Source organism: Melopsittacus undulatus, chromosome 1 (genome assembly GCF_012275295.1).
Source record: "Melopsittacus undulatus isolate bMelUnd1 chromosome 1, bMelUnd1.mat.Z, whole genome shotgun sequence".
NCBI classification, from domain to species: Eukaryota; Metazoa; Chordata; class Aves; order Psittaciformes; family Psittaculidae; genus Melopsittacus; species Melopsittacus undulatus.
This window is the reverse complement of record NC_047527.1, coordinates 55,580,541-55,599,549: the sequence shown is the minus strand read 5'-3', so window position 1 is coordinate 55,599,549 and position 19,009 is coordinate 55,580,541.

Here is a 19,009-nt window from a genome sequence, read left to right as displayed (position 1 = left end):
ACGGTAGAAGTATTCACAATATCTTCGTAGATAGCTTGATCAATATTTTAATTAGAGAAGTTTAAGATTGGAGGAATACTTCAGATCTTTCTCTGCCTTGCAACATACTAATTACTTCATAATCTGTATTAGGTTTACATGGCAAGGTTTTAGTAGCTGGGAGCTACAGGGGTGGCTTCTGTGAGAAGCTGCCAGAAACTTCCAGTGTCCAACAGAGCCAATGCCAGCCGGCTCCAGGAGGGACTGGGCATTGTCCAAGGCTGAGCCCATCAGCAATGGTGATAGCACCTCTGGAATAACAAATTTAAGAAGAGGGAAAAACAACTTTCAAGTCCTATTATTCATGGGGAACTTCAGCTACCACAACATCTGCTGGATGGACAGCACAGCATGACATAAGCAATCTATAGGGCTACAGGATATCATTAGTGACAACTTCCCGATCCAAAATTCCATTCTACAATGAAATTGCTAGCGTGGTAGAAGAGGAGAGAGCAGTGGATATTGTCTACCTTGACTTTAATAAAGCCTTTGACACTGTTCCCCATAAAATCCTTATGAAAATCTGGAAAAGTATGGGCTGGATGAGCAGATAGTAAGCTGGGTTGAAAACTAAGTAGCAGGTCCCAGAGTGAAGTGTTCAGCAGTATGAAATCTAGTTGGAGGCAAGTAACTAGTGTCTACTCCAAGGGTCAAAACTGACTAATCTCATTCAAGATCTTTATTAATGATCTGGATGATGGAACTGAGTGTGCCCTCAGCAAATTTGCTGTTAACACAAAACTGTGAGGAGTGGTTGATGCACTAGAGGGTTGTGCTACCACCCAAAGGAACCTTAGGAAGTTCAACAAGGGAAAATGCAAAGTCCTTCTGGGGAGGAACAACCCCATGCACTAGCATATGCTGGGGGTCACCCAGTGAGAAGGCAGCTTTCCTGGGTATCCTAGTGGACACCAAGCTGAACATAAACCAGCAATGTGCCTTTGCAACAAAGAAGGCTAATGGTATCCTGGGCTGCAATACTCAAAGTATTGCCTGTAGACTAAAGTGTGTGATTCTTCCATTCTACTTGGCTCTGGCAAGGCCACATCTGGAGTTCTGTGTCCAATTCTGGGCTCCCTAGCATGAGAGAGACTTGGATATAATGCAGAGAGTCCAGTGGAGGGCTGGGAAGATTGTGAAGGGACTGGAGCATCTCTGATGAGATGTAAGGCTAGGAGAGCTGGTACTGTTTAGTCTGGAGAAGAGAAGGCTCAGGAAGGATCTTGTCAATGTCTATAAAATATCGGAAGGGACAGTTCAGAGAGGACAGAGCTGGAATTTCTCCAGTGGTGCCCAGTCACAGGATCAGAGGTAATAGGCACACACAAACACAGGAGGTTCCCTCTGAACATCAGAAAACACTTTTTCACTCTGAGGATAACTGAGCACTGGCACAGATTAGCCAGGGAGGGTGTGGAATCTCCATCCTTGGAGATATACAAACGCTGCTTGGACATGGTTCTGGGCAGCTGGGTGTAGGTGTCTCTGCTTGAACAGGATGTTGGATAAGTTTACCTCCAGATGTTTATTTCAATCTCAACCATTCTGTCATACTCTGATTCTGAGTTACTGGCCCTTTTGCATTATGCTAGTGGCAAAAAAACAATGGGGTTCAACCTAGAGGTTCAAGTTAAATATTTCTTTTGGAACACTGGAACTCACAGGTTACGGAATACTGGAAAGTTATGCAGATGTTTTTGCTTTGCCTTCCAGCAAAGCAAAAGATGCTTAGAAACAAACTGAGTATCTCTCCTTCAAGTCCACAGTAGCCACAGTTCCATGAATCAGAAACACTCAGCTCAGTCCTATGTCATATGAGTTTTTAACGTAGACAACATTTACCTTAAGACTTCAAACTTCATTATTACTTTTTAAAAATTAAAAGGTTGTTTTGGTTTGTTTTTTGTTTTGTTGGTTTTTTTTTTAATATAGGTTATTATTTTTAGCATCTATCTGCCACACAGAAAGCCAGACTTGGAACAGAAAGATTAAGAATGTATTTCTCTAAGATCAATAGAACTGAAACATTGGCTCAGTTAACAGTAGCTTGCTTCTATAATGGGAAAGATGTCTGATCTTCTGTTAAATTCCTGGAGAAGCTGAAAGCTGCAACCAGCTATCTCTTGTCTCTATGAATAACAGGTATCAGTATATTCTCCATTATTTAATCTATTTAAGTCCAATAGATTTTCAGTTCACTTCTTCTGTTGGAAACAGAACACTAAAACCCTGGATGAGTGCAAAAGGAAGGTAAAGGGTCTGTGTGGTGTGTAAAACTTTACACCAAAGATGCTGTGCTTTGTATTTGTGGCTAAAAGTATTGAAATCATGCCAGCATTTTGGTGGCTACTGAACAGTGTTTGTACAGCGTTAAAGCACACTCTCTCTCTTCTCCCTCCCAGTCCCTAAAGGCCACCAGGACTTAGGTGGGAAAGAGGTTGTGTGGGGACACAGCTAAGACAGCTGACCCCAACTGACCAAAGGGTTATCAAATACCATACTGCATCAGGTTTAGTTATAAAAACTGTGGTAAGAGGGAGCAGTGGATATTCAGAATTATGACATCCATCTGTCTGTGTAGCTGTTACGTGTGATGGAGCCCTGCTTTCCTGGAAATGGCTAAACACCTGTCTGATGATAGGACATAATGAATGAAACCCTTATTTTGCTTTGCTTGCTTGTGTAGGTTTTCCTTTACCTATTAAACTGTCTTTCTCTAAATCACCAAGTTTTCTCTTTTACCTTGCTGATTCTTTTCCCCATCCCACTGGGAGGGATGAGTGAGCTGAGCTGCTTACCAAGGTTGACCCACAGTTTCCCAAATACAACTGGTACACTTACTGACTGAGGTTCTGCTTCCCAGAAAGTGGCAGGACATTTACCTGTCAATGGGAAGTAGGGAATGAATTCTTGGTTTTGCCTTTCTTATAATGAAGGCTATTTTATTCCTACTAAGCTCGTTTTATCTTGACCCATGAAGGATTTTTTTACACCGAATTTTCTTTAGCCATTCCTGTTGAGGAGAAGGATTGAGAAAGCGATGTCATCTAGCAACTGACCAAGGTGAAACTGCCACAGGGAATAACATCCCTCAGTCCCTAAAGACATATTTGAAAGCAGGTTTACTTTACCTCTCCAAGATAATTTCAAGGTAGTTCTATATATCCACTTTAAGCCCTTAGTGTATAGCTGTGCAGTATCTTCTCAGAGTTTTCAAGATGCCTTACCTATTATTCAAGGACATTGTATTTCCCATGGCAGTACTGTCAAATGTACTAACTTATTCACTGATTTATTAAGTCTGTCTTCAAAATGAAGAATTCTTTAACATCTCTGAAATCACCTAAATCATTTACTATAGCAGTGAGATCTTCTTACTGATTCAGACCTTATTCTTTTACAACAAACCAAATTAGTTTAATTATTTTAGAGCAAATATACTAAATACTCTTTATTTCACCAGGCAGGAAATTTTTTAAACTATTTGCTTCAAAGCATATTTTTAAGCTGGTATCCTGTGGGCTTAAGTGTAATACAGAATGGATGTTACAAGGTGTACTGCTGGTCGGCAAGATATGTGACTTCACAGAACCAAATCAGTAGAACTGTCAGTTCTCAGCTACTTCCTTACCTGTTGCTCCCTTGAATTGTGTTCAAAAAGAGTCTGTAATGAGCTAATTTCTGAAATACCATGACCAGAGGGCATATTTCCTTAAAGGATTAAGATATGATTGGACAAAAAAAAAATCACTTAGAAAAGAAATATGTAAAGGATAGCATAAAAGATCTATTTTTTTAACAATTATATCTATAAATCAATGAAAGAGATCAGAGCTAAAACAAATTTGACTCTTTTTCAGCCACAGATCTTATGCTTAAAAATAAAAACATTATTCCTCACTATCTCCTCAAAATATGCTGCAGGCTACTTTAAAATATTCTGCTATCGAGACCTCAAAATACAGTATCAGCAAAACTATCCCTGAGGAGAAACTAATTTTAAGAAGTATATATGACTGAATGCCCTCCTGTTCATAGATAAAACCTTGTCAGGAACTATGGTGATTTCAAACAGAACAAAAGGCCAACCAAACTCTTTTTTCCAGATCCATTTCTTAACTACCTTTCACTCACAGAGTGCCTTACAATTGTCAGGTAGCCACACTCTTATGAACTTAATCTTTCATTGTATTAAAATGTAAAAAGGTCATGAAAGTCATCCACTCCTCAAATGCAAGCCTAGGAGGAGACCCAACTCTTCACATTTGTCAATAATGAATAGTTTCATTCTGCATACTTTCTCTCAAATTGGAATTCTGTTTTCCATCTGTAGGGAAATGCAATAATCTGTCTACTGAAGAAAGCAAACGATATTTGAAAACTGTCTAGAAAGGTTTATACCAAGACATCATCCTCTGCAAATCTCCATCTGATGTTATTATAGCTTGTAGCATATTTCAGAGCTGAAACACATGCAATGGAAGAAAAAATCACTGGTTTAACCTTGTAAATAGCATACTGCCTTTTGAATTATCATAAATCAGGATTAAGAAAACAATGTTTCTTGGTTCATTTGTACCATGCAGTGTTGTTTTTTCCATTAATAACCAGCATCCTGACTTAGTTCCATTGGAAACTGCACTTCAAGTACATTCATCTTATTTTTATTTTTAATCATCTTTAAATTCTTGTCTCAGTTGTGAAGTTTTCATTAAAATCAGAAAATCTTGTTTTCATAGCAGTTTTAGTTCAATAAATCAGAGGTCAATATTTGCATACATTTTTTTTTCTTTCAACAAATTTTATGACATTTTTATTACATTTGTCCTTAAAGCAATACAGAAACATGGCTTGCACAGCCTCTTTAAATTGCATAGCTGCCTTATTTGTATGGTACACAGTTAACATTAGCCCTTTTCCGGGAATCATTGAAGGGTAATAATATGAAAACCTTGTTTGATATTAAGACTAATAAATTATATATTTTTTGAGGCCATTCTCAAATTCCTCAGTCTTTCATATATCTATCTCTGTGTGTAAACAAAGCAAATTTTCTCTCTTTACTTAGATACTTTATACAGATACATTATACATCAAAAAAAAAAAAGAGGAAATATTTGTTGCATATATAATCTTATTTGAAAAACAAGGAGATAAATGAAGAGCAGGGTTGGTGAGGTAGATTGTAATTTTTTTGTCTGGTTGGTTTACATGTGACTGAAGGTGCTGTCTATAGAAAATAACATTTCAGGAAGAATCTTGTCTCATACTCAGAATTTAAACAAATACATTTCAACCTTTCATGAGATAAACTTAGTCTTTAAATGGGAAAGTAACTCCAAAACTTAAGCTCATACACTGAGTTTGTAGATATATTGAGTTATAACTGTCCACACCAAATAATATGAAATAATTTCACCTTATCTCTCGCTAGGCAGTTTAAGCATTTGCCCTCTTTTTAATTTTCTCAGAGTATTCCTATTTTTTGATGGACAATTCATTCTCTATGACATTGAAGTTAAGAAATTAAAAGTGAAATGTTAATTTTTATATTGATTCACAGGAAATTGAAGTATCTTTCGTTAATAAATTGAAACAAAATGTAGTATGTGAAGTCCACCAAACCTTAAACTGGCATTGTGTCTGCATACGGACTTTTATTCCAGAAGTTTAATAAGCTCATTCTCTCCCTTCACTTGATTCCTTAGTTGTCACACTTTTTCCATAATAAGCTGTGGCTAATCCAGAATGGAGACCATGATGGACTGTTGGAAATCAAGTCTGGGTTTCTAAAATATTGTGGTATGTATGTAAAACTGCATAAAAAGTAAGTTTCCTATACTGCTTTACACATACAAATCTGGCCTGCTTGAAATCGACAAGTTTCCCACAGCCTTTGAGTAGTTTTTTTTTGCTAGAAAGGAAGTTCTAATGACATCAGCAAGCTGTGCAAGCTGCCAGGAAAAGCTTTCATATTGGTGCCTTCAACTCCACAAGTTTTAATCCAAAAATATAAGCCTCTTTGGCTTAGAGGCAATCTTCAGCAGTTTAGAATCGAGTATGTATCACCAGGAAAGGAAAAAAAAAAACCTAACACAATCTATATATTTCATATAATATAGCTGAGTCATTTAAAATCAAAATTATATGAATTATGTGAATTTACATTTCAAGACAGATGACATTTAAGGGTGTGAATCTTAACATATGTCATTTATATTTCATCTTTTAATGTAGCTTCCTGAGAGCTGGCAAAAGATAATGGAAGAGTCACAGGTTCCAAATATAGCATTGTAGTATTCCTAAAAAAAAAACAAACACATTTTATTACCTTAGTGACAATTTTCTACTTCTTTGCTCTCATTTACATGAGTAAAGAATATGAATATGAACAGATATAAGTTTATCAATCTTAAATTCTAGACACTGTTGCTGCAAAATATCATGACTGCTTTTCTGCCATCATGGGAAGAGTATCGCTAAGACAGCTTTCAAGTATAAATTACTTAAAATAGTTCATTTTCTAGCCCTTTTATAAAATTTAGATGGTTGAGATATTTCTTGCTGTAAATAAATCTTGACTGTATCTTTGAGGGCACATTTTGGTATAGATAAACCATATCTGTTTAGCAGCTAAATGGCTACTAGGGAGCTATCACAGACTAATAGTTATTCTGAGAATATGTTTCTTCCTGTAACTCTTTCAAACAACATCTGTGGTTGGAAACAGGAATATGACTTCATGTTTTGGTTGCATGGCTGAGAACAAATCTGGTTAATTGCATACAAGATGGAAGATGTTCTGCACTGAAAACTGAAGTGGTGCTTTGAAATTTATCTGTATAGGAGGCTTTTCCATGTAGTAGTGACATAATTAAGCAGCTAAAGTTATTAAGTTACTTTGTTGTGTGGAAAGTTATATACCACAGTAAGTAAGGTTCCTTTTGGGATTTTTTGGGGGTTGTTTTTTTGTTTTGGCACTTTATTTTACACTGTTTCAAAAGCAACAAAAGCTAAACTTATTTTTTTTTTCCTTTGGTGATGCAACTATTCCCTTTAAATACTTTTGAGTATTCTTTGGCAATACAATTAAAGCTGTTTAAAAACATTAGACCAAACAAACAAAGCTCCACCTAACCTGTAAGGACTGTGGTCGTCCCTTCACTTAGTACCAAGGTTACAGCTTAAATTATCTTCCATGTGCTTTCAGTTGCAATAGTGTTCAAGGCACATTTTCTTGTACTCCTCTATTAAAATCCTGAATCCCTTTCTCTTAAGTTTTGCTTCATCCACACCTGTGATGACCTAAAATCACTAATCAAAGTGGACTCTCTTTGTCCTAACTGTCCTCTTCTTTCCCTTGGATCCATATATTTCTCATGTCTCTTTCAGAATACATGGGAAATGCCTAGTAAGTATGTGTGTTACATTGAAGTGTTGGTCAAAATTAAGAATATTCAAAATTGTTATATCACAGTTGTCCCAAAACGTGTTTCCATCACATATTAACAATAGTAAGTTCATATGAAATAGAATAAAAAAAAAAAAATCTCTCTTGAAAAAGAATTAAAATAGTTTTCTGAGTTTTTTATTACTCCTCACTCAATTTACCTAAAGGAAATTGGCAGAAATTTGAAATAATTTACAATATATGGGGTTTTTTTTAGCTTTTGGATGTGCAGCATAGCTTTAATATAGTATGACTTTCATTTCCCAAAATAAGACTATAGAGCAGGTAAGTCAGAAAAAAAAAGGTGGACAGGCATTACTGGCTTTTGCATGCTTGTTCATTCATTTGCTTTTAACTCAGGACCTGTAAAAACCTTCTATAACACCAAAGGATGTCCAATGAACTTTAATATTAACATTTGTCAAATTATTTTGCATATCTTTTGGAAATAAAATCAACATACAAAACTTTCATGAATCCTAAACAGGGATTAAAGTTTCACTATATGTAATCCCTAATATTTGTTTTGGTTTCAACTGAAGGAGTAAAAATCAGAAAGAACAGTAAAATCAACACTGATTGAATCCATTCACTAGGACCCATTAGTATGCTACAATCCTCACCTATGCTTTTGTTACTTCTTAGTGACATGGCTAGGAAAACTGCCTAGTGAACACTTCCCATGCTATGCCCACTCTCAAACAGTGCCTCACTTCTCTTTGCAAGAGCAAACCCAGCCAGCACCAGGCTAGGAGGCTTTCCAACAGTTTGAGAGTACAAATGACTGGTAGAAATAACTGACCTTGAGTGCTGTAGTATATTTTCTGACACTGCTTAATTTATAGGCAGTGAAGCCTTGGAGTGTGTTGTGCAATTGCCAAAGGACAAAAGCCTATTCTTAAATATGGGTCAGGTTCAGCTCCTTAGTTACCCTCACCCATCTGCTTTTCTCTAAGTGACTCTTGGCTTGCAGTTAGGCAGTAGTCAGGTCAAAAGAAAAAGATGAGAATGAGACCCGGGCGACAGTACAGTACGTGAAGCCAGTGGAAAGGTTAATAGGATTCATCTAGAGAAGGGAGAAATTTGCTCTCATTTACATGTGAAGGAAGGATTTATTTTCTGCGTTTGTTGTTGGTTTTGTTTTTTTTTCTGTTTAGTGTCTTTGCAGTATGTTAGTGCAAATGGTAAGCTCTGTTGCCAGAATCCTGAATTTCATATCTGCGTGCAAAGTTTGAAAGACATTTTACAACTGAAACCATTAAAATGAAGTATCACTCCTTTTCTTAAACCTAGACATTTAAGTGTTAATGAAAATTACAAGACACTTTCGAGTGATAAATAAACATAACAAGGTGTGTGTTACTGTGAGATAACATGCACCTCAGAGCCATATGCCTTGGAGTGTCTTAAGGCAATTACAAAATGTCTCAGAGTTAGTTTTTAAAAAAAAAGATTCACATGTTCACAACTGTCCAGAAGAGAGACATGGCAAATTTGTTACTATAACGATTACTGATGGATTTAGGAGGGGAGATAATAATATTGGTTTAATATTCTGATTATTGTCTTGGTTTTTGTGACACAGTCATAACATTTATTGTTCCATGGGACTGGATTACTGCCAAGGTTTCTGTTATGACAGTTTTAAACAGCACTGTAGCTGGTATTAACAATCTGTAGTGAAATGTTTCCTACCAGCAAAATATTGCATTACCTGATTCCAGATTTATTCCAGTTGGGCAGTCACAGTTCAATTACCTTGTATTTGTCACGTTTGAATGAGATCCAGAGTTGAATTCTTGCTTTCTTAAAGGGCAATAATAGGACCCCAAAACTTCTTGGTGTTAGTATAGATGGGAAAGGGAAATTTTATTCCTTGAAGCCACTGATCTCCATTTAGAATAGGTAGTGGTAAGTGGTTAGGTTGTGCCTCCTTGAAAAATATGTAAGCAAAACCAAGTAAAATGACATGGCAGAGAATTAATTCTCCCTCCCCCCTTCTCTTCTCCTTGACCCCTCAAGGACTGCTGGAGAAATAAGGAGTCAGGTGTTGAAAATCTCTTCCTACTGTGGTCTGGGAGTATTGCTGCAGTAATGATACCTCCAGCTCTCAAATGAGCCCTCCACACAGCGACTCAACTGTTATGTATTAGACACAAAATGCTGCACATATTAACATGAATTTTATTATAATATCAACTATGATTGCCTGTCCATGTTATAGGATGTCCCATTATGCATTTCTTTGCATCACTTTTTATAAAATAGTTATGATAACTCTAGTGATGTGAATGTTTCTTATGTCTTAAAAAAATTGCTAGAAATCAGACTGAGAGACAAGTTACACAAAGAGAATAAATTATTTAACTGTTTCTTACATTTACTGTGAGACGCTAACACATGCAATCAGTTCACCAAAGCTAGTATTTAGTCCTCAGGCTTTCTGCCAATAAAAGGAAGGGGAGCAGATGATCAATACATTTTTTGTGATAGATTTTTCTGACCATCTTTGCCATTTCTAGGTTAGCATTTTTAGAAGGAGTAGATTTTACAACATTTCGCTTTTTTTCTGATATTGTTGACTTCAGGTAAACACATAAACTCCCACTAGCAATGATTGCTGCATGTAAGGGTCTATAAAAACTCAAAAGGTCACTGGACAGAGCAATCAGCTGGGGCTGTGAGAGGACACATTGACATTTATACTATAACCAAATCAGACACAGTTCCTATGGAGACTATGCATGTGTTTTAATAATGCAGAGTTATTTATAATATACAATTTTACAGGAAATAAACATATATATTGCTTGCATAAGAAAATCCAAGCCTCTTTAATATGTGACTTATGCTGTATTTACCTCTTTCCATGTCCACTATGATATAGTTGTCTTATTTTTATTGGATTTTTTTTTAAATACTGTCTTTTGTTTGTTGTTGGAGTACTCATGCCATTAGACACCATGTTCACATATTTATATTCCTTCTAAACTTCTGGTTTCACATACGTCCTTGCATATTGCCGCCCGTAACTCCCAGCACAGTTTATAGCTAGTGAGTAGAGCACAGGATGAAGTAGACCCTGCTTATATACAATTTTTACTCACTAGACGGTTACACCAGTCATGAGTAACAGGCTGTTCTTAATCAATTTATCTGTTTTCTTTTTCTTTAAAGTAGTACTCTTGCCTCTGAAATAGACTTTATTGGCATATTAGAGTACTGCTAGAAAGTTACCTCCACCACAGCTAATAAAACCTGATTACTTGGAAAAGTAATGAGTAGCGAAGAATCTTCTTTGTGCAACATTTTTTTTTGTGCATACTATCAAAGAATTGTTAGCAGAAATAGTGTTAAATCAGACCTGCTTTTATCGAGGACAGTTAGGAACTTCTTCATTCAAGACTGTCTTTTTTGATCTAATCAAGATCCCCATCAGTCATGGGTAAAATGAGTGCAACATAGAATCACAAAAATACAGAAAAACTTGGGTTGGAAGGGAGCTTCAAATGTCATCTAGTCCAACCCCCCTGCAATGCACAGGGTCATCTTCAACTGAATCAGTTTTCCCAGAAACCTGACCAGTGTGAAGTGAGTTAGCGCTGTCACTCTTGGCCGTTATGATCATGTTCTGAAGTACTGCTAAGACAGGTCTATTACTGTCAAGCTTTTACCAGTGGTCATACTGAAGCAGATGATGAAACCCTGATGTTAAATCAGGATAAGTGCAGTAATAAGTTATTGCAGAGATAAAGTGTAACAAGAAAAAGAAACTCTGTCATCTAGAGACTAAACAGGAGTCACCTGGCCATGTAATACGGAAAAAAGCTCTGAAAGTGCTACCCAGGTGGTCCCCTTCCTTTCAGTGACTTTTTTTGCTTATGAAATTGCAGTACTTTTTTTTTTTTAACCTCTGCTTTCGCTTCTTCACTATTTCAGAGAAAACAGGAGTACATGGTATGTGGTGTGTTACTGTACATCAGCAGCTGGGAAGAGGGCATTTAAGATTCTGCTTCCACAAACACAAACTTTTCTTTAAGTAGAAAATAGTGATCATATTCTACAGAGTCAGCATTCCCTAAACCTAATGTCCAGTCTCTTCAATGCTGCTGCTGCTTCCGATTATTTTAAAAGTAAGAAATAAATTACAATTGAGTAAAAGAGTGGAATGTCCAGACACAGAATCCTCCAATAAGAAATAGGAGAAAAATATTCATGTTTTCTAATGTAAGCCTGCTGAAATACCAGGCTGTCTCCTGAAATTCTGGACTTGGCTGAGGTTGAGCAAAGAAGGTTCTTTCAATGGCCAAATACTCAGGCTGCATGATGCAAGGGAAATGTACCTTTTATCATGGAAGGAATGCAATCAAAGCAATTGATAAACTTGTGTAACTTAGACATCTAACATTACATCATCCTGCCTTATTTTGCTCACATAAAAAAGTACCTCATAGTCTTGATTTGTTTTTTACTCAGTTTCTGAGTGCTTTCTTCTGAAAATTTTGTCTCTTTTTTGGCTTACTGAGTATAAGAATTAGAAAGTGTTAAAATAACAAAGAGAAAAAGATTTTACTGCAGATTATTGTTGGATTTTATAACAAAGATAATTTTATTCAATATCTTAGCAGGTAAAGACATATTGTGAGATTTTATTTTTTTTTTTACTAAAAGCTAATAAAAAGAGATATAATACAATGTTATCATAAATCATACAGAATTGTTAATGCACTCACTAGTAAAAATTTCAAATGTAAAAAGGATAAAAATCCCCTGAGTTATAGGTAAGTAATTCACTTGAATGGAAAAGAAATTTTTTATTCTGAAAATATGTCACTTTAATCAAAAGGAAAATCTAATTCCCTGAGGTTGCAAGATCTATAAAATTTAAGCCACTTTTAGTGTGTAAGGATGAAACTCCAGATCTTACAGTATTTACAGTTCTGATACAACTGTATCGGGGCTGTATTTTTTGTGCTTACCCCATATAGTACCTTCACAGTTAAGACAATGGGCTGGTTGAAGACAATGGGCTACCTGAATTCCTATCCTTCTTCACAAGCAACTTACTAATTACTCTTACAGGAGCAATACAGTTGGTAATTTAAGATAGTCCTAGAGAATTCCCCGGGAGGTTCCTGTTGTGCATAGGCCAAAAAAATGATGCTCTTTGTGTGTTTGTATACACTGCTGATTAACATCAGGGGTGGAGAACCAGGACATGCCTGGAACCTGATTGTAGTTCAGTCTTTTCTATGTAGAAGGTGTTTTGAACATAGTTTAATTTGTAACAAATGCTCAATCATATATTGGAGTTGCCACATAGGATGGAAGGCCAACTCAGCCCTAGGAAATCGCCATAACAGTACTTTAAGCAGCCTCAGAGAATCCAGGTAAAGTTGTCATGTCAAAGACACTTGAAACAGGGACCCCTGTCATTATCCACATGATGACTGTTAATCCTGTTTGAGAAATTATGTTGCCCACATAAGCATGTTGGGGGTTATCGGACATTCAGCAAGCAACACAACAACACAGGTAAACTGTGAAACCTGAAAACTATCTTGTATTTTATTTCTATGCACTCACTATAAATTTAGGGTATGAAGGGAGAAGAGGAAGGAATATTAAAGAAAATTTTACTCTTATACAAATATGTTGTGAATCACATCTTTGGGTCAAAATACCCTGACAGTACCTAATCAAAAACTGTGTTTAGGTGCAGAAGAACTAAGAAGAATGATCCTATACAGAAGTCCCATTGCCAACAAGGTTACAAAATAGGAGTGATACTGTAGGTCCTGCTCCAAGATATCTGTAATTTTCTTGAATGCTTTCATTGCCCCTCCTTTGTTTGCTCCTACATGACTCCTAGCTACAGAACTCTGCCAGGTGAAAGAAAGACTTCCGACCAGCTAGCTCAGTTTCTGCCAGACCCTGTAGGTAAACTATGATTTTGATTATTACTTTTATTGTTTTAGCTAGAGTAATGCAAAAATAAAACTACATTATTCTAGTATTTATTCAGAATTAAAAACCTTTATCAATTCAAAATATACCAGAGCACTCAACGTCCATGAAGACAGTATATGTGAGTGACACTTAAAACAAGATGTAGAACTAATACAAAAAGGCATTTGATCAGGTAAGAGATCTCAAAAGGTATTTATTCCATTTTCGATATGAATTCTCCAACAGTAATCTCAATACAGCCAAGAAACAGAGTTGTATGAAGTTTATCCAATCATAAATAAGAGAAACAGAAAGTTAATGTGATACTTTTTTATTTCTTTTCTTGATCTTTGACTACTGACCTATGGACATATATTACACTTATCAGAGTAATGAATACAGAAAACATCTGTAAATTCAAAAGTTTGAGGTTCATCAGCTCTGCTGTTTCAGGAGACAATTTGTTAATATAACTGTCAATTTGATAATTTAACTCATCACAGAGTTGGCAATACAATGTAGCTGAAAAATTGATAGCTTTATAGAATTTCATCTTCGGAAGAGCTTTTAAAAAATATGAGAATGTACGCCATATGATTTTAATTAGTCACCAGTTTGATCTCTTTATTTAGCAGGATAATCATATTGACAGAATTTATACTTTATTCAATTGACTTTTTCAGGAAATACCACATTTTTCTTCCAAAATACTGTCTCTGAAAAATTAATCTAAAAGTACAGACAATAATGCTTGAAAAAAATTGTCACAGGCTAGAACTAGCCATATGAGACACATACCACTCAAATTTCGCATGTTAATTACAGTCACGCTCATTTAGAATTTGTGATCAAAGTAGACACACATACTTCAGATATATGATTCTAGATAGACTTAACAGAGACAATTAAAGCTAAAAGCTTTTTGCTGCTGGAATCTGCATGAAGATGGCAATGTTACATACCAAATTTTGTTAGAGGTGAATCATGTATACAAAGCTTAAAATTTATTACTAGTCCAATTAACATCTTAATAATTTATGAGTCTAAATTACCTAATTAGTATGGAAAAGTCTCATAATTATCATAGTAAAGTTGTGTAGTGGTTTAAAACCAAAGCACAGAGCTCGTGCAGTCATTCTCCCCCCCCCCCCACGCCTTGCTCCCCCAACTCCTGGAGAGCTGGGAAGGAGAATCCAAAGAATGTAGCCCCCACAGGTTGAGATAAGAACAGTTTAATAACTACGGTATAACACAAATCACTACTGCTACCACTAATAATAGTAATAATGATAAAGCAAATAACAAGTGAAGAGAATACAACACCTCACCAGCCACTGACCCATAATTCACTCCACCCTGCCCAACCAAGCACCGACCGATACCTCCTCCAACCCCCAGAGTCCCAGCCCTTCTGAGTAACTCTTGGTTACGTCCTGGGTATGATGTGCTATGGCATGGAATACCTCTTTGGCTACCCTGGGTCAGGTGTCCTGTCTCTCCTTCCTCCTGGCCTCCCCTCCTACCTGGCAGAGCATGAGGCTCAGAAAAGGCCTTTGACAAACCAAACATCTGAGCAGTAACTCAAAACATATCTGCTATCAGCAACTGTTCCCAGCCCAAAAGTTAAAACACAGCACTGCACCAGCTACCAAGAAGGAGAAAAAATGACTGCTACTGCTGAACTCAGGACAAGTTGCTATACAAAAAGTTCTAGTACCTCCCCCTTTTCTTTGATATTTTACCCATCTTTCCATTGTCCCCAGTGCAAGGCTGGCAGTTTCAGTCCTCAGAAAGCAAGAGGGAAAGATCTGTACAAGTGTCTTTGCTGGGAGAAAGATGATGTTCATGATAGTACCATCTTCTTTCTCAGAATTAGGTCTGCTTGGCACTATTTTTAATCTTTTTCTTAGCACAGTCTGCTTCTTTCTCACTGGTTTCCAGACCGACTTTTATGATTACACAGTTCCTCCAGTCTTAAATATCCCAAAGTATTTTTGTCGAACAATAGCCACCTAGGTCTGCCAGGCCATTACCATTAAAGGAATTTAGAGAGGTTAGCTAAAACAGGCAAGAAAATAATCACTTAGTGACTAGACAGTTGTCAAAACAAGTGAGATTCGGTTCTGGTAAAGCAAGTTCAGAAAATTCTTGAGACCTTGCAATATGAAGTTAATAGACCTGTGGCCTTTTGCTAATAAGGACAAAATCATATTTACATGGATACAGCAGCATGCTCCCCTGATTATGTCATAAGCTTAAGAGACTTATATTAAATTAAAAACAATGCCAGATGCTACCAATTTCTCTGTGCCTCAGTGTTCTATCTTCTAAATGGGATGTTAATATTGGCTTACCTCAAAAAGGTACTAAAGATTACAATAACGTCATCTACGATAAGAGCCCTATGAATGTATATCATAAATATCCCACTTAGGAAAGCAAATTAACTAAAAGCAATAAATGCAAACGGAGTTACAGTCCTTTCAAGAGTACATCTCAGGAAGGATGACAACCTCTTTCAGGGTGACCTAATCCTGCAGTGAAGGCAGGGGAGATAAAGAGAAAGGCAACTCGAGTAACCACAATGATGGAGCAGCTGTCCTATGAAGGGAGGCTGACAAAGCCAGGACTCTGCGGTGTGGAGAGGACAGAGTGGATAGGATTTACTGAAATTTACAAAATCAAGGATATAGATAAATCTGAAGGCCAAAATCTAGAATACAAGTTCTAAGGGACACTTTATAAGACTAGTTAGGGATCATTTTAAAATTGATAAAAGAAGTTACTTCTCTATAAAATAGTTAATTTATTTCTTGAGCTTGACGACACAGAAGGCTGCAGAGGCACACAGTATCTTCAGGTTAACCTGAAATGGAACTAGAAAAATTTGTGGACAAGTTCCTAAACAAATCCAGAAATTAAGAAGATATATACCCTCTAAAATCTGCAAAACACTTCTGGGTGTTAAGGGACCACAAAAGATGGCCAGTATTGAATGCTTTCTCTGAATAGTATTTTCTATTGCAAGTATCCAAGGCAGAATTCAGGCTAGCCAGAGCAGTGGTTCTGCCTTATATTCTTAGATACTGTACTGGTAGGCAAGACTGTGTCTTTTTAGTCTGTATGGGTCTTGAGTATCACATCAAACTCCCTTCTGAATTCCAATATTCTTCTTTGTATCTCCTCTTACTATGAAAGCTACGACTCAGGTATCTCTGTAGTCAAGCTCCCATGCTCCTCCAGAACCTCACTAAGCCAGCCATTCCTATGTGTATCTCATCGTGAGCATTTCTCTTGAATCTTGAGTTCTGCATTTGTGACAAGAACCACTGAATGTGATTTAGATGCATATAACTCTAGTGAAGGAAACACTCAGATCTTCCCCTCACATTCTAATCTGGAAAGTTAAAAGGCAGAAGGAAAGTAAGTGCCACAGGTTTCCTTGTGGCCATAAGATGTATCTTTTGAATTTTTCCCCTGAATGTTCAATACTTTTCAAACAAGAGGTCTGAAATTTTAATGTAAATGTAGTTGTATGATTCAATAAGAAATATTGAAATGCTTTATTTATGGCAGTTTGATGTCAGAGAAGTTAAAGCAAAATTTCAGGGAAAAGAATTTATGTAAAGCAGAAGCTTTCAATCAAATTAACCAGACAATCTTACAAGAACTGTACCTTTAAACTCCACTTATACATGTTGAGATGGTTTTCAGCCAACCTTAGCTTCTGAAGGTACATGAGCCTTGGAAGATTACGTGACTGTTTGAAATTTTATTTTCCTGATGCTCTTTATCCTATTGGTTTGTCATAACACCATTGCCTTTCAAGATAAGAAAAGCACCCAAATGCACAACAAAACAATTTAGTTCAGCTAGTAACCATAATCTACCTGTAATGTTATCTGTAGAAATTTTTTCTCTTCAGAAATCACTGTTATTGCATCATTTCAAGCATACAGCAGATCAAGGTGCAGATTATATTTAGCCAGGTTTTTGTTCACAAAATCTCTTCACAAAGGTCTCTCTGTTGAGTTAATCAGTTTCATTGTAAAATCCTTCTATTATGGACTAATACAAAAGAAAATAGGAATAAGTACAAATGCACAAGTTATAAGATTTCAGGAAAGTATATACCAGTACTTCATATACTACAGTAACCACTTATTAGACAAACTGTTAACCAGATTTCAGCTGTTTCAGTTAATTCTCTGTTGGGGTTTAGCAGTTTGGTGGAATTTTTTGTGGTTTGTGTTTTGTGGGTTGTTTTTTTTTAATTTATTAAGCATCTTCTATGTGTAAAGAACTCAAATCTGGTCCATATCTGTTGTACAACATGCTGTAGCTTTTTATGATTTTTCACAACATCACACATACATTTTTCCCTGCATAGATAAGGTCACAGCAAAACATCTTATTCTGTACTATGAGAGTATTTCAAAACTAACAGTTTCTGGAGAAAAGTTGTCTCTAATTGCAGCCTTGAATACTATTTTGCATTTTGCTATACTGTCCTAAGGGAGGAAGAATTGTTTCTTACTTCTGCTTTCTTTGATCACAAGACTATTTCCTCAAATTCACAAGGTTCTTTAGTGAAAATCAGTATCAGCTAAGCATACACCTGCATTTCTGTGCATTTGACAACCATGCGCATATGATTATGGCCCTGTTTATGCAATCATTTTACAGTCACATTTTAAAAGGCTTTTAAAGTAGCATCAGAGTCTGTTCTCAAAAATTGTTTTATGCTCCCCTGTCTGTTTCATGGTAAAAGAATAGCCATTTCAAAAATGCCTGGTACTGGCCTTCCATCAAGCCCTTTTGATTACAGACCATTTTCATGAGATAGTAAAAATTGGTTGTTAGATTATTTTTCTTCACAATTGATTACACATATAAGAGACTGGAATGTTTTAGAAGACAGTAAATTATAATTTACCTTGTTTGACATCACAACTCCTCAACACATTTCATTTTCATGAGAAACAAACTGGCTTTCTGGCCAGCAAGAATCCCAAGTCAATTCTTCTGGTGGTACTAATCAAACCAATTTTATCTGTCTTGTTTTGTACTAGTTTTGAGTATAGCTTATAAATTTTGTGTTGGATTAAAGCTCTATCAGAAGTGTTCATTACTGCTTGCATGTTCACAGACTGTTTTTCATTTGCATAACAGAGAAGTTAGTGTGCTTCACCACATTTAGTAGAGTAAGAAGTGTAAGAGTGATCAAATATCTGCTGATTAGAAAAATATGCTATGAGGATAATAGGTTACTGTATGTTTCTTCTATGTGTATTGTGCAAGTAACAAACCCCAGCAATTTGGAGTTATTTGACTTTTAAATTATCAGTTTGTAGCATAGGTGAAAGGTCTGTTTTTAATGTTTCTGATCATCCTCTCTGCAAATGTGATAGTATAATACCAAGGGAGATTGGTCCTTCATATCTAGGACATTTTTCCTCTCAGTCTACAGTTTTAAATATCTGTATGCTTCCTGTATTGCTTACTCTAACCTTTCTTTCTGCAATAGCTATGAGGTACAACTGTAAGGGGGTTAAAAATAACAACTTC